Here is a 27,906-nt window from a genome sequence, read left to right on the forward strand (position 1 = left end):
CAGCACTATACTAACCAGGAAATTCTGTCAAGGTTTTCAGAATGCTGTTTATGACAGAACTTGATGTCTTGCATGATTAACTGTTCATACTTCCATCTAGGTAAAAAATACTGACTTTTCCCCCCAATAAAACTGAACTGGCATCATCAATTTCAAATTCTCCACAGTCTTTTAGACATCACACTTCAATATATAAGCTTTTAGGGGATTTCATGGCCTGTATACCGCCTAATCCTTTATCTCTACCCAAACATCTCATGTAAGTAGCAAGAGACTTTTTATAATGATTGAACTGTTCCCTTTCTTCAGTTGATGTGCAGAATTACAGAGAATTTGCCAAGACACTGCTGCATTCCCACCTGAGAACTGGAATCCAGAGCAATCGGTCACATAAATACTCCAACAATATAGCTTTGATTTCTCAGCAAAGAATGGTGCCAGCGTTTGATTGTCAGAATCAAGTTACTTTGTCTATCTCACTTAGCATCATTTATATAGCACTGCTTCTGTTCATGTTTAACTCTCCTTGACTCTAGAATTTACCTGATTCCATCCTCATCAAAGGCTGAAACCTGGCAGGAAATGGCTTAAAGAATCTAGTGGATAGTTTTCCTGTATAACTTTAAGAATTAATTTTTGTCTTTCAAGAAGTTAAGTAGGATGCTGACCCTCCTCCAAGAAATACTAATAAATTCACACCTCAAAGTTGTTTCAATCTATTCTGTATATGTCTTATGAATACCTATTTATATGTTTTCTTTCCCATTAAAATGTGAGTTTCTGTAAATAAGTATTATTTTTTTTCCTTTTTTTTTTTTGTAACTCTAGTGATTAGTAAAGTGAATGGCATAGATAATCGACTTAAATTCTCACAGAATATCATTCTTCACAGCTAAGACATTAGATTCCCTCTACTCATATATTCAGCATCCCCAGAGCTCCTGTTGAAATCCAAACTAATAAGGTTTCATTTTTTAAAAATATTTTCATTCTCTAAAAGCCCAAGGATATATTAACACATATTATACAGTCAAGATCCTCAAAACCTTTGACAAGATAAAACAGGGATCAAATTCTCATAGTATAGGATTTAATAGGGATAAATAGAAAATCTTATACTTGAGAGGTGTTTTTAGCAGCATGACAAACAAAATATTTGGGGTGTGGGTGTGAATATTTCCATTTGAAAGGAAACCCCAAATTTTAGGGAACTACAAAATCTATATGAATAATGAGCCTGATATAGTATTCCAGAAAACTAATGTACTATTAGGTTACATAAATAGCAGTGTTAGGATCTTAAGGAGATGATAACTGTGTCTTTTCTGATTTGATCAGAACTTGCCTAAAATAGTATTACCATTCTGTGATTCACATTTTAGGAAGGATAATCATTAATTGGTGGGTCCAGAAGAAGGATTTGATCCAGAATGTCAGAGGATATAAAAATCATCTGACTAAAACCTGAGGATATTTAAACTGGGGAAGAAAAGGCAAGATCTTTAATTTTAAGCATTTAAAGCACTTTCAGGTGGAAGAGGGATTAAGTTGTTTTGCTTGTACCCAGAGGGCAGAACTAGGAACAATAGGTTTAAATTCTTAACAGGCAATTTTAGGTTTCTTCAAAAAGAAAAACGTGAGAAATCAAATAAAATATTTAAATTATGGAACAGAGTACACAAAGTAGTAAAGAATGGCTTAAGAAAACCTAAACTCTAAATCCTTCTTTCCTACATTTTTCCTTCCCTCTTTTCCTTGTCCCTTCATTCCTTCCTTTCTATTTCTATCACTCTATTATGTCAGCTTTTGAGTATATGTGCATTTGTTGTTTGTTTATATATTTATATATTTGTCATTAATCTATCTTTCCCAGTGATGACATGCCAGATAAAATAAGAAATGTCTAGTACATAGATCTCAGACTCTGGTGGTTATGTTATTCCTGCTCAGATCTTCTCTTAAATTCACTCCATGCCCTGGCTCCTAAGTAAGAGATTATTCACCTGTGGACCACAAATGATTATGACAGAAAAAGAGAATCTCCTAAAGCTGCTAACTAACAACCTCCCATAGATACAGTATATAGTGCCATAGACTCCACTCCCAGACAGGAGATTAAGGCAAATCCTAGACCAGCATAGCTAAGCAGCTACAAGCTCTTCAGAGCCTTACCTTTCTGGGAGAGTTTCTGCAGCAACATATTCTATTTCTTGGGAGTTTAAGGATCTCAGTAGAAACAAAATTGTGAAACATGGGGAGCATATAAAACCTCTGTGCATGTTCTTTCTTTTATTCTTCATCTCTTAAGAGAGATTTCTAGATTATCACATAAGCAGGGGCAGTAAGGCACCAAGGGGAGCAGACTAAGATTTTTGATTTAGGCAGTTGTGCTACATCAGTCTCTGATTTCTGTGACTTCCATAGCCTGAGACTTGGTGAGAGAACTGTCAGAAACACATTAGATGAGGAGGAATTGAACACTCTTTAAATCCATGGTAACCATAGTATTAAATAGAGAGCAATACAGTGGAGTTGAATCTAGAGAGGAATGAATTATCATTTATTGAAAATCCTCCTGGTTATTAAAATGAAGTATAAAACAACATTTTTTTCCATCTATACTTCTCTTGAATTAATGTTGGTTTTTATCACTAACTCCAAGAGTTGAATTTGCAACAACTTCCTTATTCCTATTTGTGATATATGTGTGTTCAAGTATTTAGGCCTGTTTCCCCACTACTCTATGGGATTATAAAAGTAAAAGGGATGAATTTTAGGAATTGGTTGGAGGAGGAAGAAGACTTAAAATATGAACACTTTTTTATTCTATTTTTCCATGTTAAATAAACTATGTAGATATAGTATATATTTAATAGTAGAGTTCTGTGACTTGTATCACAAAAAAGAAGAGAGAAGACATTCAAATTAGAAGGCAGTTAGTAGTGGATGGATTCACAAATGTTTTTATTTGTTATATATTTTGGTAATAATTTAGATCATTCCCAGTTTAAATTCTAAATGCAGAGAGTAATTTGGAGTTTTAAACTGTTTTACCTTGTTTGGAGTAGTGTAACATAACTAGATAGGAGATTCTGATACATATAAATTAACTATGTTTGGAGATTTTTAATGAAACCACTTGGTTAGTGGTATGAGTTAAGTTTTATATAACAAAGAATTATGATATGATACTTTCTTTCTCAATAATTAACATAGAGAAACACGTTGCATTTCTTATTATAGCTTTTTATTGACAAGTTATATGCATGGATAATTTTACAGCATTGACAATTGTCAAACCTTTTGTTTCAATTTTTCCCCTCCTTCCCCCTACCCTCTCCCCCATGTCATTGTAGTACTTTAGTTTTAGGGTAAGAAGACAATATCTGTGTCCATTGTACTTATACATAGTACCTATAGGACCACAAAAGTCACATTATACATATACTGTCACATATAGTCCACAGAACTGCCATATATCACATACTATATATCTTATTCCTCCAATTACTTCATATATTGCACAAAAACTCTAACAAAAATTAGACAGCCTGAGCAGGGACTAGTGGTACTAAAAGCAGACATTTAAGCACTTACTGATCTGGGTTGAATCTCTGATGACCATCTATATTACATAGCCTCACCTGAATACCTCCATCTCTGTGCTCATTAATCATATCTGGTTCATCACACCATCTGTTGTCCTCTGCCCCAAGCTTATTTCTCTCACAACTGTCCAGGGAACCAAGGATCTAAATATTATGAAGGGCTGTCAGGTGGAAGCAGAAGCTGTCTTATTTTGTACAACCCCATAGGTTGTGTGTGTGTGTGGGGGGAGCAGGGTGGGAGGGATGGAGAGACAAAAGCAGAGAGAGAGAGAGAGGAGAGAGAGAGAGAGAGAGAGAGAGAGAGAGAGAGAGAGAAGAATGTATGGTTGTTTGTATATAAGACACAGACTATTACTGAGAGAGAGACTTTGATTTTAACTTCTTCAACCAAAGAGAAAATTTTTCCAATATTTTTATTTAACCTGTACAACATGGACTCTTTGAAGGAAGGCAGTATTATGATTTTTGTTTTTGTATTTTCATCACCTAATCCAGAACCTGACTCATAATAAAGATGAAATATGATTTTTAATTAAATTAAGTCAAAATAAATCAACAGAATAACTACATAAATTGATTGTTATGCCTAGGGATAAGACAAATTCCCCATACCTGGATATCTTCACCAGATATTCACCAGATTTACAACTGTATGAGTACTTTTTGGGAGCAAAGAAATCACATATTTGAATTTGAACTTTTGAGTTTGAAAGAATGTTAAAAGTCCTTAAAAATAATACTTACTGAAGAATATTCCTTTTGAAGCATCCTCCTTTTCTTTCCATAAAGGGTGGATGACCACTTATTAGGTAGGTCATAAAGGGGATGAATATTCCTCTAAAGTTAACATTAATTGCCTTCTAGGATCCCATCCATCCATATTATTCCGCAATTTTCTGAGTGTATTCTTTCCCAATCTATATTACTCTTTAAATATTAGCTTTAGGACTAGCCCAATCACTCCCTCCCCAAAATTTCCTCTAGTGTTTGGGATTAGCCTATACTCCCCTAATATTTTCCTAGAATTTTAGTTTCTCCTATTGATAACACATCCTCTCCTGGAAACATTTCACTAATGGTGAAAAATCTTTCACATACTGCTGATTGTAATATGAATATGCTGAAAGACAGCTAGTAATGGGAAATTATAACAGTCATGACAATAATAATCAACACATACAAAAGCCATTCCACTCACTCTAGAGCAACACCAAGATGCCAGCTCTATAATACATAGGTATCCTGTCTGCAAAACAAAATTATCCCCAGGGCAAAAATAAAATAAAATAAATCTTTATTTCCAAAGGCAAAATACCAATAAATAAATGCTAGCTAGCAAGAAGTGTTATTTGACAATTTTTTTTTTATTAAAATGATGCCTCTTCTACTGAGCTTTATGTATTTATTTCATGTCTTTCATTGTCAGAACCACAGACACTTAGGAAGCTATGGTTTTCTTAAATGTGCACCAAATTAATAAATGTGGAAAAACATACTGGCTTCTTCTCATTCACATGTTCTTCTCACTGCCTAGAGTCTACTTACATATAGACTTGGATGACAAGTAAATAGAAATTTAAGAATCCAGTTGACTTTGTAGAGTTTAATTTATGAGATAGAGTGTGTTTCACAAATTTGACACCTTTTGGACATGAAAGGTCATTTTATAGCCTTGTAGTGCTTAATGAAGTCCTTCTGAGCTACAGGCAGGTAATTATGCTATTCAGTTAGAGGTTATGAGATTTAATTAGATTAAGATTATACCAGTCTGAGTGCATATTTCAAGGGAATGGGGAAATGTGTGGCTAATAATATCTTTAGGAGATCAAAAAATGAGTAGGCAGGTTGAAGACAGCTTTAATGACAATGTGAAAAGAACTAAAACAGATTCTAAAACAACTTTTCAGGATGTTTTGAATACAGAAGATAGGATGGAATATGCAAGTACTCAAGGTTCTGATGATTAAACCAAATAAAGACAAATACTGGACAAGCTCATAGAATAACTTGATCCTTGATTCACTAAGAAAGTAAGAAATGATTGATTTCATGTGTTTCGTAGAAATTTAATGCACTAGCGTTACCTAATAGGTACATAGATGAGCCAAGCTTAGAACAACTGCTTGGGGCTCCATTGGTCAACTGGTTGCTTAATTTCCATTTTCTTCATAAAATTTATTTTAAGCACATGTTTTTCAAAAATTGTATTAAAGCAACAGGAGTAGTAATAGGAGTAGGAGTAAGAGTAGTGGTAGTAGTAGTAGTAGTAGTAGTAGTAGTAGTAGTAATAGTTGTAGAAGTAGTAGCAGTAGGAGTAGGAGTAGGAGTAGGAGTAACAATACTTTAAGGTTTATCTATCCTAATTAAATCTCACTTCCCATGAGAATCCTTAGCAAATTACTTCTATTGTCATCTCACAGGCATTACTTATAATATGACCTGTATACATTTTACTTGTTCATAGTTGTTTCAATATTGTTTCCCCCATTAGACTGGGAACTCTTTGAGAACAGAGACTATCTTTCACCTTTCTTTATGCCCTCAGAGTGTATCACAACAATATCTATTTAATAAATATTTTTGGCTCTCTAACTCTAATAAATAATTGTTAGATCCTTGAGACGATTTTGTTAGTTAGGTGCTATAATTCTACCTAATTTCAGATTAAAAAAATAAAAACAAAAAACTTAAGTCTATGAGAGATTATATGATTTACCCATGGTTAAAGGTAGTGAGTTGCAGAGACAAATGTTTAAGTTTAGATCTTGAATGCAAATCCAACATTTTGTCCACTACAATGACTGTTTTTCTCAATAGTAATAAAAATGGTGTATATAAACATCTCACACTGTATACCAAGATAAGGACAAAATGGGTACATAATTTACTCATAAAAGGTGATGCAATAAACCAATTAAGAGCATGGGATATTTTTTTCTGTCAGATTTGTGGATAATGGAAAAAATAGGACCAAAGAAGATATAGAAAGCATTATAAAACGCAAAATAGATAATTTCAATTCTCTAAAATGAAAAAAAATCACAAAACCAATGCAAACAACATTGTAAAAATACTGGGAAAATATTTGCAACAATTATTTCTGATAAAAGCCTCATTTTTAAATATAAATAACTGAGTCAAATTTATAAAAATACAAGTCATTCCCCAATTGATAAATGGTCAAAGGATATGAATAGGTGGTTTGTAAATAAATAAATCAAAGCTATCGATAGACCTATGAAAAATGTTCTAAATCACTATAAATCAAAGAAATGAAAATTAAAACAACTGCAAGGTACCACCACGCATCTATCAGAGTAAATAATATAAATGTTTTATTTAATAATATAATTATATACAAATAAATATAAAACCATAAATAAATAAATGAACTATCAAACAAAGAAATAATTAAAAAGGGGAAAATTGGATATTAAAGAAAATATTGGAAAACTGGGACACTAATACACTACATGTAATTGTGAATTGATTCAACTATTTTGAAGAACAATTTGAATCTATATTCAAAAGACTGTAAAAATGTGTGTTCCCTTTGATCCAGTAATATCATTGCTACATCTATATCTCAAAGACTTCAAAACTGGGAAAATGACCTACTTGCACAAAAATATTTATAATAACACTTTCTGTGAGGGGTAAGAATTGGAAATCAAAGAGATGTCCGTTAATTAGGGAATGAGTAAACAAGCTATGGTTTATGATTATAATGAAATATTATTGTACTGAAAGGAATCAAAAGTGAATGATTTCAGGAAAAAAAAAAAAAAAAAAAAACATGAACTGATATAAAGTGAAGTACACAGAACCAGTAAAAGCAATATTATTCATTGAAGAAATGTGAAATAACTTAGTTATTTTCAACAATATAATGATTCAAGATAATCCCAAAGGACTATATATAACATCTAAAGTGTAGTATAACATCTGCTTCCAGAGAAATAATTGATATTTTTTGAATACAGACTGAAGTATGCTATTCTTTCTTCTCTTTCTTTTTTTTTCTTTTATTTTAATCTTCTTGTACAAAATGACTGATGTGGAAATGTTTTACATAATTGCATGTGTATAATGTATATCTGATTGTTTACCATCTCAAGGAGAGGAAAAGGAAAGAGGGAATGAATTTGAAACTCAAAACTTGATATAAAAATTAAAATAATAATAAAGGATTGAATCTGCCTCCAAAGCACTTAAAATTAAGAATATAGGGAATTCACAAAGCTAAAGATAACTCAAATTGGAATGTGCTATTTGCATAAGAATAATACAAAGGGTCATGAGATCATGTGAAGAAATTTTTATGCCCAGATGGGGAAAATAGAAGTCTTAATGGAAGAAATATAATTTCAGCTGTATTTTGGAAGAGAGATAGTATTTTAATATAAAGTGATTATAAGATTATATTTAAGGTTGATATAATGGTATTACCAATCCCTATATAAGCTTAGCTACTCTATTTCTATTAAGGTACCATCATAGGCCCATCCCCACAAACTTCCAAACTTGGATCATTGATATAAGACTGAAAGGGACCTTTGAGCCCTACTTGTCTAACTTACAGTAAAGAAAATGATGTCCATTGAAGTTGCCAACGATCATGTAGACAAGTAATAATTGAGATAGAATGTGTACCTAGATTCTCTGCCTCCAAATCCAACGTTTCTTCTATTATCCTTAAAAAAAAAAAAAAAGCTCTGATTCAATCACTAACAACTCTTCCCTTTCCCTTAAAACCATTGTCAAATCCTATGAATTCTATATCTACAATTTTTAAATGTTTAGTTCCTCCATCTACTTTCACTGTTCATGATATATTAAGGCCCTCATCCCATCTTGTCTGGATTATTGTAGTAACTTCCTAATTGCTCTCTAATCTTTCTTTGTTCCAATCAATCTTTTACAGTACTATTTGAATAATCCTCACACAAGACTCATTCTCTCATTTAAAATCATTAATGACTATCCACTGCCAAGAAAAATATAAACCATTTCTTCTGGCTTTCAGGACCCCAAAACAATCTGGCATAATTCAGCTAGTTATTTTTTCTTAATTTTTTTTCAAGTTTGAGACTTTATATTCTTATTAAACAAAGTTATTAACTCCCCCTTATTCTCATTCTATTCCTGTCTTCACATAAACATGACTGTTCGTTCCTCTTATTCTCCCTTCTTAGTTATGATTCCTATTCCTAGAAATCCTTCCTCTGATATCTCTGATTTTTGAATTTCCTTTTTTCAAGGGATAACTCAAATGTTACCTCTACCATGAAGTTATGGTTATTTTTCCATTTGTTTCTATATTTTGTTTTCTGAACCTCTCCATGGATAGTTCATAGATCAGATTTAAAACTGAAAGTAATCTTAGAAGACAGACAGTCTAAACCTTCATTTAACAGATGAAAAAACTAAGGTCAAATGGAACTAAATGACCTTATTGAAATTACATAGTAGGTAAAGAATAGAACAAGGATTAAATAACAGATCTTGAAAGTTCAAATCCTCTTCATACCACACATTCTACTGGAAAATAAACATTAGTTATTTATATAAAGAATTTATTCCCTTATTAGACTCTATATTCTTTGAGCATATGATCTGTGTAAATTCATCTCTATATGTATTCAACACCTAAAATAGAGTCATGAAAATAATGAATAATTTTAAAAAAAAGTTTAATGATTTGGATTAGGTAAAGTAGGAAACTAACACTAACCTAAATAATGGCAAATTCTGTAGAAAAATATTTATGTTCATTCATAAAATGAAGGCATTATAAGAAAGATATTCATGAGTTAAATTGACCTTTGAATTTCACAACTACAGTTGGGTCCGCCCAGTTTATAAGAATTCTTCTACTTAAGAAATACTATTCCACAGAATTCCAAATTAAGGGGTAGGCATAGTGCTACACTGTACAGAAGAAACAAAGGGGAAAAAACTAATCCTTTACTTCAAATAACTTACATTGCTGGTGGACTATATTACCCAAACAGAGGAGTAAAATGAAGAGAATTTGAAGTTGGAGAGACAAATGGAGATATTAGAAAATATTTCTTGTTGAAGATGTTAGCTGAGTTAAAACTCGAAATAAAAGCCCTAAGGATTCTATAAAGCAGGGATATGAAATTCATTCTGAAAGTAGGACAGCCTACACCAAAGCACAGAGATTAGAGATGGAAAATTCAAATCATGAATCAGTAAGATGACCAATTATCTTGGATGGAACATGCAGAACAAAGTAATGTCTGAAAAACTTGACAAGAGGCAGATTGTAAAAGACTTTAAATTCAAGATAAAGAAGTATAACTCAATTCTAGAAGCAACTAGGAGGTGATAAAGGCTCCTTTAATTGAAAAGTTTCTCTTAAACTATTGTTGGAGAAAGCATTCATGTCAGCCATTGCATTCTCTTTCAACATGGGCAAGCACTTACTGCCCCAAACTACCTCCTCTCCCTCTTGTCTCTATATGAGAAGACTTCCCTTACTTTATCACTCCCTTTTCAGTTCAGACTTTCTTTTTTGCTTGCATTTGTAAAGCATAATGTTTAGCACCAGTAACCACTTAATAAAAGCTTTTACTACTTATCTATCATTTATTTATTTGGTGTGGAATGACCTAGTAAGAAATGTGATTTAGATAGATTATTGTAACATTTATATGGATGATAGTTAGAGCAAGGGAGAGATTGGAAATATGGAGGTCAGTTAGTTACATTGCTTGGGAGATAGAGTACTGAATTTGAAATTAGGAATACTTGAGTTTAAAATCTATTTCAGAGATTTATAAATCATTTAACATTTCTTAGCCTTAGTTTCATTATCTTTAAAGTGAAGGGGAAGAGTGTCTAGCAATAGATTTGATGGCCTCTAAGTTTTCTTCCAGCTCTAGATCCATTATCCTAGGAAGCTATTATGCTAATACAGGTGAGAGATAATCAGGACCTGAAATTAGCATGTTGATCACATGTTTTGATAGAAGGATACAGATCTTAGACATTTTGTAAAAGTAAAATAAAATATTGGCAACTGTTTTGGATATAGGGGTAGAGGTAATAGAGAGAGATAGACAGAAAGAGAGAACAGGTATTTGAAATTATGAGCATCATAAATGGAAGGATGATGATTTTTTATTTAGAAGAAATATGAAAGTTTGGGGCAGAAAATAATTTAGAGCACAAAATAATGGGCCCTATATTGATTGTGAAATTCTTATAATAAATTCTACAGGGAGTGGGTGATAAAAGACTAGAAGTCAAGAAAGAGATTAAGGTGAGCTATATGGACATTGGAGTCATCTGCTTAGATGTAAACTCCTTAAGGGAAAAGATTTTCATTTTTTTTTGTCTTTTATTTCCATTGTCTAGCATCTAGACTGACACAAATTTAATATTTAAATCGATGCTGCATACTTAATTATGAAGAACAAAGTAGTAGAGAGAAATATTTATTATATAACTTAAAAAAGAGAGAGAAAAACTTTAAATATATATGTATGTATGTATGTACACACACACACAGAGAGAGAGAAAGAGTGAGAGAGAGAGAGAGAGAGAGAGAGAGAGAGAGAGAGAGAGAGAGAGAGGCAGACAGAGACAGAGAGAAATTTAAGCTGATATTAGGGAAATGTATTAAGATTTTATAGGACTAGGAAAGGAGAAATTGTAGAACATGGAATTTTAGATGAGACTTGAAGAAAAGCAGGAAAACGAGAAAGCAAAGACAAGAAGTGAAAGGGTTCCAGGCATGGCAGGCAGTGAGCAAAAATATTTGATTTTGGCGATGAAATTTTGTGCAAGGAACAGCAAAATGATGAGGGTCAGTAGGTAATAGAATGGAAGAATGTAATATGTAAAAAGGCTACAAAGATAGGAAGCAGCAGATTATGGAGGACTTTAAAAATCCAATAGAGAATTTTTTTGTTTGTTTTGTTTTGTTTTTGTTTTTGATTCTCCAGGTGATAGAGACTGAATGAAGTTTATTGACTAGACATTATCATTATATTTCAGGACATGACTTGCTTGCTAAGCCTTAGCTCTGTAAAACATGGTGTCTCCTTATGTCTTGACAAAAGATAAAGAAGATATGAGCTTTCTTTTCAAATTTATGATAGTGAGGATGAAATACAATAGGACCACAAATAACTGTGATGTAAAATAGACACTGAGAGGGATATGAAGTGAAAAAATATTAGTGAAAGGTCAAAGGATTAAAGAATGGTGATCCAAATCAAGAAGGAAATCAAGAAAGAAGGATCTCCATGTTACCTATTATGTATTTCCTAAGTTAGGAATATAGAATCATATTTCATAGCAAGAATAATTTTTTACAACCAAGTTAAAGAACTTTAAGAATAGTTTTCCATTTCCCAAGCAAGTCAATTCACCAGAAAATGCCTGGTTTAGTTTATTTTCCCCTTTGGGTTTTTCCCCTACTTTTCCCTAGAGACTGGTTTTTCATTTATAAGTTGAATGCATAAGCTGAATTACATTGGAGAAATATGATGCATTGTCCTAGATAGGCAGAGAATGTCTTCAACTGCAGATTTCAGGGAATGAGTTTCTAATCAGAAAAAGTTGTTCTTATATTTTTCCAGGTCACTGATAGAGCCCCAAGGCTCCCACCTACACCAAGCCAGTGTGGAAGATGTTTTAATCGAGTCAGACTAATCTTCCCACCTTAGTTGAAATAGTGCAGAAGATATTTGCTTCTAAGTTTCTTGAGGTCAGTTAGATTGAAAAAGAGATCTTTTGCAAGCAGAGGATTATAGGACTCTTATCTTCTTACTACCCCTTCTCCCAACTGTTGCTGCTGTTCAGGCCTTCATCCATCTTTCTCTTCTCTTCTGTCCTTGTCTTTCTCTACATCAATCTGGTTAAATTCAAAATAGAAATAGGGACCACTAAATCATAAATAAGAATCTCTATATCTTGTGTATTGACTTAGATAACCAGAAATGAACATCATGTGAATTCTATTTTTCTCTTTTTTAAAATAGTTTCCAATTACATTTTTGCTGGGTTCAGGTCTTGAATGAAATGTATCTTCTCTATATCATGTCAACAAAATTTGCTGATTATTCTTTCAGAATGACCATAAGAATCCTTCCTTTTCTGTTGCTACTACTACTACTAATCTAATCCAGATTTTTATTTATTGTTTTGTTTTACTGTTTGTGATACCATTTAAATTTTTCTTGACAAAAATAATGGTGTGATTTGTTATTTCCTTCTCCAGCTCATTTTCCAGATGACAAAACTAAGGAAAACAGGATTAAGTGACTTGCTTAGGGTCGCCTAGCTGATAAGTGTCTGAGGCCAGATTTGAACACACAGAGATACATTTCCTAAATTCAGGTCCAATAATCCATCCACTGTGCTGCATAGCTGCCTGACCTTTATTTGAACAATCAGTTTATTACAGTTTATTCAGATAGTCTACCTTCATGTAGATGTCTAAATAGTCACACTTTGAGTTTGGAAGGTATAAATTCAAATCCTGCTTTAGACACTTAACAGCTATTCAACCCTGGACAAATCATTGAATATCTAAATCTCTTCTTCTAAAAGAATGGAGGTCATAATTGTACCTAATTTACAGACTACTTGGGAGGATCAAATGAAATAGCAAATGTAGAGAGTTTTATAAATGAAAAAGACTATATAAATGCTTATGCTACTATTAATTTTTATTATCATTTTTTTCAAAACAGAAATATTATAATACACTCCTCGCTATTTCCCTTGAACTCCAGATTATTGACCCTCTGTGTTATTTCTCAAATGTTTTCTAAAAAAGTCTTCCTCCTCAGTAAAATTTTGATGTAAATGACCCTCCATTCATTCAAAAAAAATCTCAATGACAGGACTTCTGTGGTTGTCTTCTGATGACTTCCTTGCCGTAATGGTAATCCCCATTGGGGTAATTCTCCAAAAGATTAATCTAAAGGAGCATACTTCTGGCAATTACTGCAAACATGAAAAAAAATTCATGTGAGGACTGGTCCTTCTCATCACTGCCAACAACTTTTCTTATGCCCTTGATTCCATTCACTCTGACCTCTGAGAAGTTAACTTATTCTCATTAATATTTGGTCTACTCATTTCCATGTTGTTCTACTTCCTGTAGAATATAAGTTCTTTGAAGCCAGAGGGTATTTTGTTTTTGTTTTTGTTTTTTATCTTCATCCTAGCATATGTTGGGGCTATAGAAAGTCCTTAAAAAAACTCAGTGTAATTGAATTGTTACCTGGGACCCTGCCTTAGTTAGACAGAGGCACTAATAAATGGAAGTTTTCCCCCCAGGAAATGAATGTTTGGGACCAAACCAGCTAATGAAGAGTGCTCACTAAGCCAAAAAGGTAATATGGGGTTCATTGAAAGAATAACTATGTTAAAAATCAGAGATTTTTGAAATAATGGGGAAAAAAATGTAGTGTCCCTAGATTAGCCTTCAAAGGCTCCAAATTGTCTTTCTAGATTTTAGCTTTCCAACTCTAGTTTTACTGAATTTATTAAATCTGTTCCACTCAGATAAAGATTCTCATTGTCTCCTGAATCTAATATGTACTCTCTCTGCTATACTTCATGTTGTTTTGATGGGAATTGGGCTTTAGAAATCTTAATTTACCACAAAGTCATTAGGAAAATTGGGGTACAGAAAGCTTTGAAGACACTAAATAATGATAGGCTGCTAAAGTTCACACATTTTTTTCAATCTTCTGTAGCAGACAAAACAACTTACTTTACTTGATTTAAAGAAGTTCACTTTAAAGAAGTGAACATAGCATGTGTTGATGTGCATTCAGTCTCCTTAGTTCTTTTTCTGGATGAAGATGGCATTTTCTGTCCAAATTCTATAGGGATTTTTTAAATCACTGAACTATTGAGAAGAACTAAGACTTTCATATTTGATCATTACACATTCTTCCTGTTATTGTGTACTGGTTCTACTTGTTTCCCTCAGCATTAGTTCATGTAAAACTTTCTAGGCTTTTCTAAAAAACTTGTTCATTTTATAGAACAATAATATTCCATTATCTCTATATACCACAATATGTTCAACCATTCTCCAATTGATGGGCATCCATTCCTTTTCCAATTCTTTGCAACCACAAAAAGAGCTACAACAGATATTTTTTACACATATGGGTCCTTTTCCCTCCTTTATGATTTCCTGGGGTTACAGACTAAAGTAATAGTACTTCTGGGTCAAAAGATATATACAATTTGATAGTCCTTTGGGCTTAGTTCCAGATTGCTCTCCAGAATAGTTGTACATTTCACAACTCTAAGAACAATGCATTAGTATTCCAGTTTTACCACATCCCTTCCAACATTTATCATTATATTTTCCTGTCATATTAGCCAATCTGAAAGATGTGAGATAACTCAAAGTTGTTTAAATTTTCATTTCTCCAATAAATAATGATTTAGAGCACCTTTTCAAGTGACTATAGATGGCTTTAATTTAATTATCTGAATTATCTGTTCATATCCTTTGACCTTTTATCAATTGGGGAATGTTGTATTCTTACACATTTGATACTGTTCTTTATATATTTTAGAAATGAGACATTTGTCAGAAATATTGGCTGTAAAATTTTTTTTCACAGCTTTATACTTCCTTTTAAATCATGTTTCTGTTGGTTTTGTTTGTGCAAAAACTTTTTAATTTAATGTAATCAAAATTGTTCATTTTATTTTTCAAGATGTTTTCTAGTTCTTCTTTGTTCATAAATTCTTTCCTTCTCCAAAGATCTCATGAGTAAATTATCCCCTACTCTCCAAATTTGTTTATAGTTATCGTCCTTTATGCCCAGATCATGTACTCATTTTAACCTTATTTTGGTATGAGATGTGAAATGTAGGTCCATGCAGAGTTTCTGATTTTCCAGTTTTCCCAGCAATTTTTTTATTAATTTTTTTTATTATCATAATAACTTTTTATTGACAGAACCCATGCCAGGGTAATTTTTTACAACATTATCTCTTGCACTCGCTTCTGTTCTGATTTTTCCCCTCTTTCCCTCCACCCCCCCCAGATGGCAAGCAGTCCTATATATGTTAAATAGGTTATAGTATATCCTATTTATAATATATATGTGCAGAACCGAACAGTTTTCTTGTTGCACAGGGAGAATTGGATTCAGAAGGTATAAATAACCCGGGAAGAAAAACAGAAATGCAAACAGTTTACATTCATTTCCCAGTGTTCTTTCTCTGGGTGTAGCTGATTCTGTCCCTCATTGATCAATTGAAACTGAGTTAGATCTTCTCTTTGTCAAAGAAATCCACTTCCATAAGAATACATCCTCATACAATATCGTTGTCAAGTGTATAATGATCTCCTGGTTCTGCTCATTTCACTTAGCATCAGTTCATGTAAGTCTCTCCAAGCTTCTCTGTATTCATCCTGCTGGTCATTCCTTACAGAACAAAAATATTCTATACCGTTCATATAGCACAATTTACCCAGCCATTCTCCAATTGATGGGCATCCATTCAATTTCCAGTTTCTAGCCACTACAAACAGGGCTGCCACAAACATTTTGGTACATACAGGTCCCTTTCCCTTCTTTAGTATTTCTTTGGGATATAAGCCCAGTAGTAGCACTGCTGGATCAAAGGATATGGATATGCACAGTTTGATAACTTTTTGGGCATAATTCTAGATTGCTCTCCAGAATGGTTGGATTCATTCACAACTCCACCAACAATGCATCAGTGTCCTAGTTTTCCTGCATCCCCTCCAACATTCATCATTATTTTTTCTTGTCATCTTAGCCAATCTGACAGGTGTGTAGTGGTATCTCAGAGTTGTCTTAATTTCTCTGATCAATAGTGATTTGGAACACTCTTTCATATGAGTGGTAATAGTTTCAACTTCATCATCTGAAAATTGTCTGTTCATATCCTTTGACCATTTATCAATTGGAGAATGGCTTGATTTATTATAAATTAGAGTCAATTTTCTATATATTTTTATCAAATAGTGACTTCTTATTCTAGAAGCTGTCTGGGAATTTATTGAAAATTAGATTACTATCATAATGTTTTTTTAACCCACTCCACCCACTATCTTATCTTCTATCAGCCCTTTCCTCTTCTTTTCTCCTTTTTTTTTTCCTACTGTTTCTGGCCTCCCTTTTATCCAGTTTTTTGCTTTCTGTCCTCTGCTTGAAGACATTCAGTGAGAAGTTATTGACTCCTAAAACAGACCATTCTAACACATTGAATACCTTAAATTATTAAGATTCTAACACATTGAATACCTTAAATTATTAAGAAAGAATTTTTGTTAATTTGTTTTGTTTATTCCATATGGAACCAGAAATTGTCTTTTTGCGACTTCAAATTACTGTTGCTTCTCAAACTGAATAGAAAATAATTTAACAATGGAAGAAAAGATAAAGAAAGGAAGGAAGGAAGGAAGAGAAGAAGGAAAAGAGTAGGTGCCAATCCCCTTCCACCTGACAAACTTTAAAAAACATGAACATAATTATAATGCTGTTTGAATAAGTATTATTAGGATAGCAAGGTCTTAGATCTCTATGTATTTGAAATGTAGCCTAAAATCCTCTGACATTTTTGCATTATCACATTATACTACTTATTCATATTGAGCTTTCAATTCACTAAAACACTAAAATCTTTTCCAGACAAACCCCTTGCTAACCACATTTCCTTAACATGAACTTGTAAAGCTGTATTGGTTGTAGTACCTTCTGAAGATTTAGGAGACTTGCAAATGGCTCCAAAAGTATCAGCTTGGTCAAGGATTACTATAGAAGTACAATGGAAGTAAGAAAAAACAAGCTAGAAGAGAAGACAGAAATTTTTGTAAAACTCCCTGAGGAGAAGTGGCTTATTAACCAGTATTCCCTTCAGGGGAAGATGGAGGAAAATAAAAACCTAGGTTAGCTTTCCTTGAACTAGAAATGTTTACTATCCACAAAATCCTTAGTAGATTTTTCAGTGGTGTCAAATTCAAATACACGATTTCTATTTATTGACTTAAAAAACCACAAATTAACATTATCTATGTCATGTTATCTTTTTGTTTATTTTGTTAAATAATAGATTTTATTCTGTTCAGGCAGCAATGTAGAGTTGGATCCCTGTTGTTCTTGTTCGTTCTCCATTTTCAAAGAGAACCAATAACAGCATGACTTGTGTGTGAATTGGATTTAAGTGAATCAGTGTTTCACAGAATTCTCATCCTCACTTTTTCTTCCATAGTCATTGAAGCCCAGTAGCAAAACAAAATTCAAGATTAGGATAATAGGTGAACCTGAAGACTAGCTTGAGCAGAGATATAAAATTTGAAGTGAACAATAGAGCTAGATATCTAGTAGTAAAGAGCTGAGTTGAAATTCTAGGTAGGAATGAGTTACAACAGAAAGGATTATGATGACATCATTCTAAAATATTGCTGAAAGAGAATTGTATAAATATGTTTATACATATTGGATTTAACATATATTTTAACATGTATAATATATATTTGATTGCTTGCCATCTTGGGGAGAGGTAAGGGGAAGGAGGAGAAAATCTGAAACACAAGGCTATGCAAGGTCAATGTTGAATAAATTATCCATGCATATGTTTTGAAAATAAAAAAAATTTCAAAAAGGCCACTCATTTAACCTAGAAAGGGGAAAAAAATATTGCTGAGATATGTGAATCATCTTCATGGATATTAGTCATTACAAGTTTCTTCTATATAGGGCAGCTACTTGGTGCAGTGGATAGAGAACCAGTCCTGAAGTCAGGAGGACCTGAGTTCAAATATGACCTCAGACTCTTAACACTTCCTAGCTGTGTGACCCTGGGCAAGACACTTGAGCCCAATTGCCTCAGAAAAAAAAAAAAAAAAAGTTTCCTCTATGTGTATTAGCTCCTCCTAATGCAGATGCAATGGCCACACATATTCCCCATATGTGAATATCTTATTAAGATCCAGCGATTCTCACTGATCACATATAAAAATAAACTTTATTTTATAAATTTTATTTGTAAAAATAAAAACATTGCTGGGGGAGCCTTGAGTTAAGATTTTGATTAGATTCTTACAGGAAAAAGTAAATAAAACCTGGAACACCTAACCAGGAGACTATGAGTGAGAAGATCCCCAGGTGCTGCATATTTATGTGAAAAAGAAGACTACAATGAACAATTAGAAGAATAGACAGACCACTTCACATTTATACTAAGAGTGTATATGCATTCCTGTATTCCTGCAGGCCCATTAACATGGACTAATTGCCTGTATCCTCTTTTTGATCAAAATATATGTTTTAGTCAGTAAATGTCAGTTTTTATATACTTTTTTCTCATTATTAATGATTTGAAAAAATTTTGATATAATTATTTAAAGATAACAGTCCCTTTGAAAATTATTGTTCTGTTTTTATATGATTAGAGGTTTATTTCACTAGAGAATCAATCTTAATTATATATTTGTATTAATTTAAGCACATACATGCAGGATAATATTATTGTAAAATTAACGATTTAATAAATCCACTGTTTTTCCTTATTTTTCTAACTTAATTATTTCTATAACTTTTAAATTCAATATACTAAAATGTCAATTTTTTATGTATGTGATTATCTCTATGCCATATTAATTTAATATTCTCCATCACCACCACCAAGCCAGTCTTATGTTGCATCCTTTTATTTCAAGTTTGATTTTGGGATGAAATAAAGCATTACCAAGTCATTGAATAGTTAACAAAATTGGATGTACTTTGTTCTAAAAGCACAGATGTAAAAGAAAAATACAGTGACCCTTGACTTCTCTGTATTTTTTCCTTCTTGTTCTTACCTGGAAAGGTTTAATATGATAATTTACATGGTCTCCAGAAGTCTTACAAATCTGAGGAATGGAAATATATACATACATATACATAAATACATACATACATGGATGTTTTTGTATCTTTACTTGGCCAAAAAACTATGTCAAAGTGGACAAGGACCAATAAAGACACAGAAATAGTTTTGTTTCCTTTAGGGGAAAATTATTTCAGATAAACAGAGAAACCACTGGTCTTGTCATATCATAGTTGCAAAAGGTACCTCCTGGCATAATCTATTACTATTATCATTATCATTATTATTGTTGCTATTGTTGTTGTTATTAGTAGTACCTGAAATTTCATTATTATAAAGGTTATTACTTTTTGGCTTATATCTTTTTCTTCTTTTGGATATGATTTTTGAAGACATTCTAAATCTAATTAGAAACAAACTGCCTTACAGTTTTCCCAGGAGTTCTTTTTGAATATAAAAGTCTTCCCCAAGTAGCTTGTGGAGAAATAAAACTGTTAAAAGCAGATATTATGATGAAAATTAGGTCAGAAACCAAAACTCTCAATATGGTAGTAAAGAAGACAAACAACATAGTATAGTGCTTCGAATACACAATGGAGAATCTCTCTAAAGTAAAGTTTCTAGAAAAAAAAAAAAACAAGAAAGACATATTTGGAACTGAAAAACAAAAAACAAATGGAAGAGAATAGAAATGAATAGAGATGAAAATTGAGCAAAAGCAAAATAAAAGACAAATATATGAAAAAAGCATGTAATGTAAATTTATTGAATTGAGAGACAGACTATGCAGATATAAAAGATGACGTCTATATTTCCCAAAAGAAGAATAAAAACAAAAAAGTGCTAAGAACTTTTAAATACAAAAAAAAAAAAAAATGAGAACAAAACAAAACAACAAAAACAAAAACATTTTTTTTTTTTTATCAGATACAGAACTTCTAACTCCAGTACATTATTCTGGATAATAAGATACTTTGAAAATTCTTGATAATAAGACCCAAGGGAACCAAGATGGTGGAGAAAATGCAAGGACTAGCTGGATTTCTCATGAATTCCCCTCTAAGACAATTTTAAGTAATGCTTCAAAACAAAAATCTTAAGTAGCATAATCTATAAAAGAACAGAATGAAACAATTTTCCCGCCCAAGACAACTTAGGTCAACAGGAAAGATCTGCCACACTACAGTGAGAATGAAGCACAATCCAGCACAGATAATTCCTGAGGAAGACAACAGCAGGCATTGGGGGCAATGGTAGTAACAAGAGTAATCTCCAAGGCTCTTAGCACAGGGGTGTCAGACTACTGTTGAAGAGGAGATTGGTAAGGTTCCTTTGCTAAAACTGCATGTAGAACTCTATTGCATTGACAATATGTGAAGCTGTGTCACAGTTGTAGATTATGATCCCAGGATAAGGAGGGGCTCTATCCCACCAGAACTTGTAGTCAGAGAGAAGCAGGGACCCTAATCACAGGTTCAAGGCAAAAAAGGGTTGTCATTCACAGACCAAAGTACTGTCCAGGAGAGGAATAAGCATACCTCTCCTTGGATCATTGTGGCTTTGGGGGGAAAACTATTTCAGGGAAACTGAGTAACCACTGGTCTTATACTATAGCTACAAAGGGTGCTCCACTATTGATCAGAGAAATGCAAATTAAGACAACTCTGAGGTACTACTACATATCTCTCAGTACGGCTAAGATGACAGGAAAAGATAATGATGAATGTTGGAGGAGATGTGGGAAAACTGGGACACTGATACATTGCTGGTGGAACTGTGAATGGATCCAACTGTTCTGGAAAACAATTTGAAACTATGTCCAAAAAGTTATCAAACTGTGCATACTTTTTGACCCAGCAGTGTTATTACTGGGCTTATAAACCAAAGAGATCTTAAAGAAGGGAAAGGGACCTGTATGTGCCAAAATGTTTGTGGCAGCCCTGTTTGTAGTGGCTAGAAGTTGGAAATTGAATGGATGCCCATCAATTGGAGAATGGCTAAATAAATTATGATATATGAATGTTATGGAATAATATTGTCTTGTAAGAAATGACCAACAGGATGATTTCAGAAAGGCCTGGAGAGACCTACATGAACTGATGCTGAGTGAAGTGAACAGAACCAGGAGATCCTTGTACATGGCCAAAACAAGATTATATGAAGATTAATTCTGATAGACGCGGCTCTTTTCAACAATGATATAATTGAGGCTAATTTCAATGGGTTTGTGATGAAGAGAGCCATAGACACCCAGATAGAAAACTGTGGTAAATGAGTATATCACAATATAGCATTTTCATTCTTTTTGTTGTTGTTTGCTTACATTTTCTTTTCTTTCTTTTTTTTTTTCCTTTTTGATCTGATTTTTCTTGTGCAGCAAGATAATTGAATAATCATGTATACATATATTGGATTTAACATATATTTTAACATGTTAACACATATTTGATTACTTGCCATTTAGGGAAGGGGTGGAGGAAAGGGAGGAAATTTGTAACATAAGGTTTTGGAAGGGTCAATGTTGAAAAATTATCCATGCATATGTTTTAAAAATAAAAACTTTAATAAAAAATAAAGAAAATAAAATTTGTACATACAAAAATTAAATGGTAGAATTCACATTTTAAAAAGAATGGAAAAAATAGATAATATCAAATATCTCCCTGAAAAATAATTGACCTATAAAATAGATTGTGGAGAGAGAATTTAAGAATTATTGAACATTCTAAAATGCATAATTTTAAAAAATAAACTAAACTTCATCTTTCTTTCTTTCTTTTTTTTAAATAACTTTTTATTGACAGAACCCATGCCAGGGTAATTTTTTTTACAGCATTATCCCTTGCACTCACTTCTGTTCCGATTTTTCCCCTCCCTACCTCCACCCCCTCCCCCAGATGGCAAGCAGTCCTTTACATGTTAAATAGGTCACAGTATATCCTAGATACAATATGTGTGCAGAACTGAACAGTTCTCTTGTTGCACAGGAAGAATTGGATTCAGAAGGTAGAAATAACCCGGGAAGAAAAACAAAAATGCAAACAGTTTACACTCATTTCCCAGTGTTCTTTCTTTGGGTGTAGCTGCTTCTGTCCACCCTTGATCAATTGAAACTGAATTAACTCTCTTTATTGAAGAGATCCTCTTCCATCAGAATACATCCTCAAACAGTATCATTGTTGAAGTATATAATGATCTCCTGGTTATGCTCATTTCACTTAGCATCAGTTCATGTAAGTCTCACCAGTCCTCTCTGTATTCATCCTGCTGGTCATTCCTTACAGAACAATAATATTCCATAACGTTCATATACCACAGTTTACTCAGCCATTCTCCAATTGATGGGCATCCATTCATTTTCCAGCTTCTAGCCACTACAAACAGGGCTGCCACAAACATTTTGGCACATACAGGTCCCTTTCCCTTCTTTAGTATCTCTTTGGGGTATAAGCCCAGTAGAAACACTGCTGGATCAAAGAGTATGCACATAAACTTCATCTTTCAAAAATTTATCAACATAAACTGCCCTAATATTCTAGAAGAAAAAGACAAAATAAAAATCAAAAGAATTACCAAGAATATTGAAGGGCTGGAGGCGGATTCAACAGGAGTTATCTTTTTTAGTTCAAATCTGGCCTCCGTTACTTACTAAATGTCTTATATTGGGCAAGTCATTTAACTCTGTTTGCTTTAGTTTCCTCATCTGAAAAATGTGCTGGAGATGAAAATGTCAATCACTTTTGTTCCCATGTTTAATGGGGTCATGAAAAATTTGATACAACTGACCTCACTGACAGTTCAAGGAGAATATAGGGCAAGCAGCCAGAATGAAGCAATTCAAGTATCATGAAGTCAGTAAGAATTGTACAAGATTTAAACAGCTTCTACACTGAAGAATAAGAGGGTTTGGATTATGATATTCCAGTAAGCAAAAGAACAAAAATTTCAATCAAGAATCACTTACTGAATATACTCCTTCAGGGGAAAAATTGGATATTTGAGGACTTTTAAGTATTCCTGATGAAAAGACCAGAATAAAGGAAAAAAAAATGACTTTTAGATAGAAGATTCAAGAGAAGCATAAAAAGGCAAAAAAAGAAAGAGAAATGATTAAAAATTCACTGAGGTTAAACTTTTTACATTCTTACATGGATGGATAAATGATATCATAACTTTTAACTTTCTCATTACTAATGCAGTTAGAAGGAGCATACAGAAACAGAATGTACTTGTGTGAGTTGAATATGATGGTATAATATTTAAAAAAATAAAATTAAACTATGAGAAAGGGAATGGTACAAGGAGAGGAAAAAGGGAGCGGTAGAATGAAGTAAATTATTTCACATAAAAGGCACAAAAGAACTTTTATAGTGGAGGAGAAGGGGAATTTGGGAGGGGATACTTTAATCTTATTTATCAGATTTGGCTCAAACATGATATAATATACACCTCAGTTGGATTTAGAACTCTATTTTACTGTACAGGAAAGTAGAATGGGAAGAGGATACAATAAAATGGGTAGATGATAGAAAGGAGAACAGATTGGAGGAGGCAGTTGTCAGAAATAGCATACTTTTTAGGATGGACAGGGTGAAAAGACAGAGAAAGAATAAATGGGGGTGGAGTGGAGGAGAATACAACGTACAGAAATAAATGTGAAAAGTTTTCTAGCAAGTTTCTTTGATAAAAGGCTAATTTCTCATTAGCTCAACAGCTCCAGGTTTATAAGAATGAAAGTCATATCCCATTAGATAAATGGTCAAAGGATAGGAATGGGCAGTTTTCAAAGTAGTTAAAGTTGTATGAAAAAAATGTTCTAAATTATTATTATCAGATAAATGCAAATTACAACAACTTTAGGGTACCACCCCACACTTATCAGATTGACCAATATGATGGCAAAGGGAAATGACAATTGTTGGAGGAGGTATGAAAAAATTGAGACACTACTGCATTTTTATTGGGGTTGTTAATAGAGTCATTATTTCATAGAGCAATTTGGAATTATTACAAAAGGGGTATAAAACCCTTTGACCCCCAAATACCATTGCTATTATTATCCCATAGCAAATATTTATTTATATTTACTATGTGACAAGTACTGCAAGTACTGTGCTAAGAGCTGGGAACCAAAAAAAAAAAAAAAAAAAGCAATAATATTCCCTCCTTAAATGAATTTATATTTGATGGTGATAGATATGTGTACGCATAGATATACAAGAAAGTTAGCAAAGGAATGCATAAATAGAAAGATAAATGACCAATGTATGAAATAATAGGGAACTTTGATTAGTAGAGATAAATGGAGAGGGAAAAGGACTTGAAAATCTAGACTACTATCAAAATAATGTAAGCAAAAATAATCAAAGGAACTATAAATTGCCTTCTTCAAAGGAAGGAGATAAAAACCAACGTAATGAAAGTAAACAAAAAACTGATAACTCTACCTTGAAATGTGAGTGAATTAAATAATCCTATAAAATAGTTGAATACAGAGATGGTAGATAGGTAGATAATCTTTTATTATGAACATCATTTCCTACTAACTCCTTTCCTAGACTTCATGATCTCAAGAAACTCATTCTATAAAATGAAATTATTTCTGTAAATTATATCTTTTTAGATCATTTGCCATCTTGGTTGCAGGATTTTATCATGTCCTTTCCCTTCTTTTTCATATCCACTTTTAATTTTCTTTTTATGTGTTGTATTCCCCCCCATTACATTGTGTATTCCTTAACAATGAGGGCTATTTTATATCTTTCTCATATTTCCAGAGCTTAGAACAATTTCTAGAATACAATAGGCTTTTAATAAATGTTTATTGAGTATTTATTATTTATATTTATTATGGCCAAATATTGTATTAAGTGGGGCACAAAAAAGCAATATATTCTTTACCCTTAAGAATCTTATATTTTAAAGAAGGAAGATGACTTAAAGATACAGCTAAAAATGTGGGATAGGGTAGCTGTCCCAGGAGTGAAGTCAATTTTAAAAGTCTGAGGAGTCATAAATTAACTGAAGCAGATTTGGAGTGAGCATGATTATCATGGGTGCTTCCTCCAACAGAGGTTCAGAGACAAACTTATCAATCAAAAGAGCCTGTTAGATATGGAGGCCTTGCCAATGTTGGTGACATGGAGCTGAAATGGAGGTGAAGGAGTTCAGTAAGTCATGAAATAATCCATATTTGGACTATGGATAAGAACATTAAATCACAGCAATTTTCTGCCTACAAGAAAAACACATATACAACAAAGACAAATAAAAACCCAATGAAAAATAAATGAGAAAAAATTTCTCCATTAATATTTATCAACGAATGTGCTAAGTACTGGAGATACAAATATAATCAAGCAAGACAGTTTTTGCCTCTGGAGGTATTTATATTCTAATGGACAAAGAAGACACAAAAACAGGATTTAGAAAGGAAATAGAGATAGGGAGAATCTGGATAGAATGGACTTTTTTTAGAGGGGGGAGATAGCCTAGAAGTGAAATGGAGTATTAGGTTTTAGACAAGAAAATGTGAAAGTTCAGAATTTGGTGTTCCAGAAAGGGTTCAGGTTTCAGAGGGAAGAGAATGAGGAAGATATTTTGTAGATAGCATATTTTGGAAATTCATAGAAAATGATATGACACAATGACCTGATCATTTGAAATTAGAAGCTAAAACATAATTGAATAAAAAGGTCAGTGATTCAGAAAAATTAGAAGCAAAAAGTTTTTGTAATGCAAAGTAATACTTTCACTGTAATAAATAGCAATGAAAGAAATATGCTAGCCTCTTAAAACATGAAGAGATCTTAGAAATCAGTTAATAAAATGTATGATCCGCAATAGTTTGCCACTTAGACTTTGTTCAAAAGCCTCCAATAAAATACATCTCTCCAATTTCTAAGGTAGTCATTCTACTTTCAAACAGTTCTAAATGGTAAGAAGTTTTTTCCTTTTTTTTTTAACTTACCTTAAGCTGACTGACTTTTCTGCAACCATGCATTGTTCTTTGGTCTATCCTAGGAGGACTAGCAAAACATATGTAAATCTGGAAGTTAAATATCACGGTTCCTTCAACTTATTCAAATGTCCCTTTACTCCCTTTACTCCAATCTTCTTACTATCATCATGACTTAAGACTCTACAAAACCATATGTGAAAAGTAATTAACTATATTTTCTTTTCTTTTGTTTGTATTGGTAGAATGCAAGTACCACACAGGGTGAAAATAACAGTTTCCTTAAGCCTAGAATGATTTTTTTTTTTTTGCTGAAGCAATTGGGGTTAAATGACTTGCTCAGGGTCACATAGCTAGTAAGTATGAAGTATCTGAGGTTGAATTTGAACTCAGGTACTCCAGATTTCAGGGCAGGTGCTCTACCTACTGTGCCATCTAGCTGCCCTGCCTAGCATGATTTTAAGTTACTTAAGTGGAAACATATACAGAAATGAAACTCTTCCTAAGCTAGATCATGTGTGTAAAATTATATTTACTTCTTGTTTCCATATTAAAAAAAAAAAAAACTATGCTTTTACCAGTATATTAAACTCATTTCCTCTCTTATGTTGTGTTCTATTTCTACAATGTTTTGCCTCAACAAAGAATTTCACGTGCAATTTTTGGATTATAAAATTCTTCTGACTTAGGCAATAATGGGCATCTGAACTTAATGCTTTGCATATATTGAGTTTGGGATGAAAGAGAGGGATTACAGATGAATAACCAAGGTGTGAGCAAGCTGAAAAATATATCTATTTAATCTGTATTTATAGATTTGGTTAAATGTATATATTTTGAAATTTATCTCCTATGTGTCTTTCAATCGCACTTTCTTCAAGTATTTGTTTACATATTTCAGAGAAACTTTGAAAAGGAACAGGAATAAAGAATATCATCAAAGAATTGTATGACAGAGAAGATAGATGGACTATTCTAGTAATGAAAGAGAGGGATAAAGATGACAACCAGAATGCTCCATTGGCATCTTTGCAATGATAGTAGAAAAGTAGAAGTTTTCCAGGATATCATATCAAATCCCTGCAATATTGGATGATAAAGAAATAGATGGGGTTTTTTTTTTGCATATTTGCCATAGATAATAGAACCAAAACACAGATTTTACAATCTCTTTTGAAATGGCAACATTGATAGAATACTACACTCAGAATCAGAATAACCAAGATTCAAATCCTACTTGTGATACTAAACAAACTGTGGGCAATTAACTTATTATGGTCTGTTTCTCACTCTGTAAAATGAGGGGGCTTCTAGTGATGGTCTTGCAGATACTTTAATCCTATAAGTCATAATTTCTTCCCCATGTTCTCTTCTCCTTACTCACCTGAAATTTCAGCATATCCTGGGTAGTGTGTACAAGCCAGATCCAGAGAGCTATCTTTGGCAACATGATTTCTGGAGGGCACTGTGCTCTCATTGTCT

At 32.8% G+C, this 27,906-nt stretch overlaps 1 pseudogene; it reads right to left on the bottom strand.

The window, feature by feature from the left end:
- Positions 1-5: 5 nt before the first annotated feature.
- LOC127547828 (DNA replication complex GINS protein PSF1-like) lies at positions 6-27,901 on the bottom strand (annotated as a pseudogene).
- Positions 27,902-27,906: the final 5 nt, after the last annotated feature.

The sequence above is a fragment of the Antechinus flavipes genome, chromosome 1 (genome assembly GCF_016432865.1).
Source record: "Antechinus flavipes isolate AdamAnt ecotype Samford, QLD, Australia chromosome 1, AdamAnt_v2, whole genome shotgun sequence".
NCBI classification, from domain to species: Eukaryota; Metazoa; Chordata; class Mammalia; order Dasyuromorphia; family Dasyuridae; genus Antechinus; species Antechinus flavipes.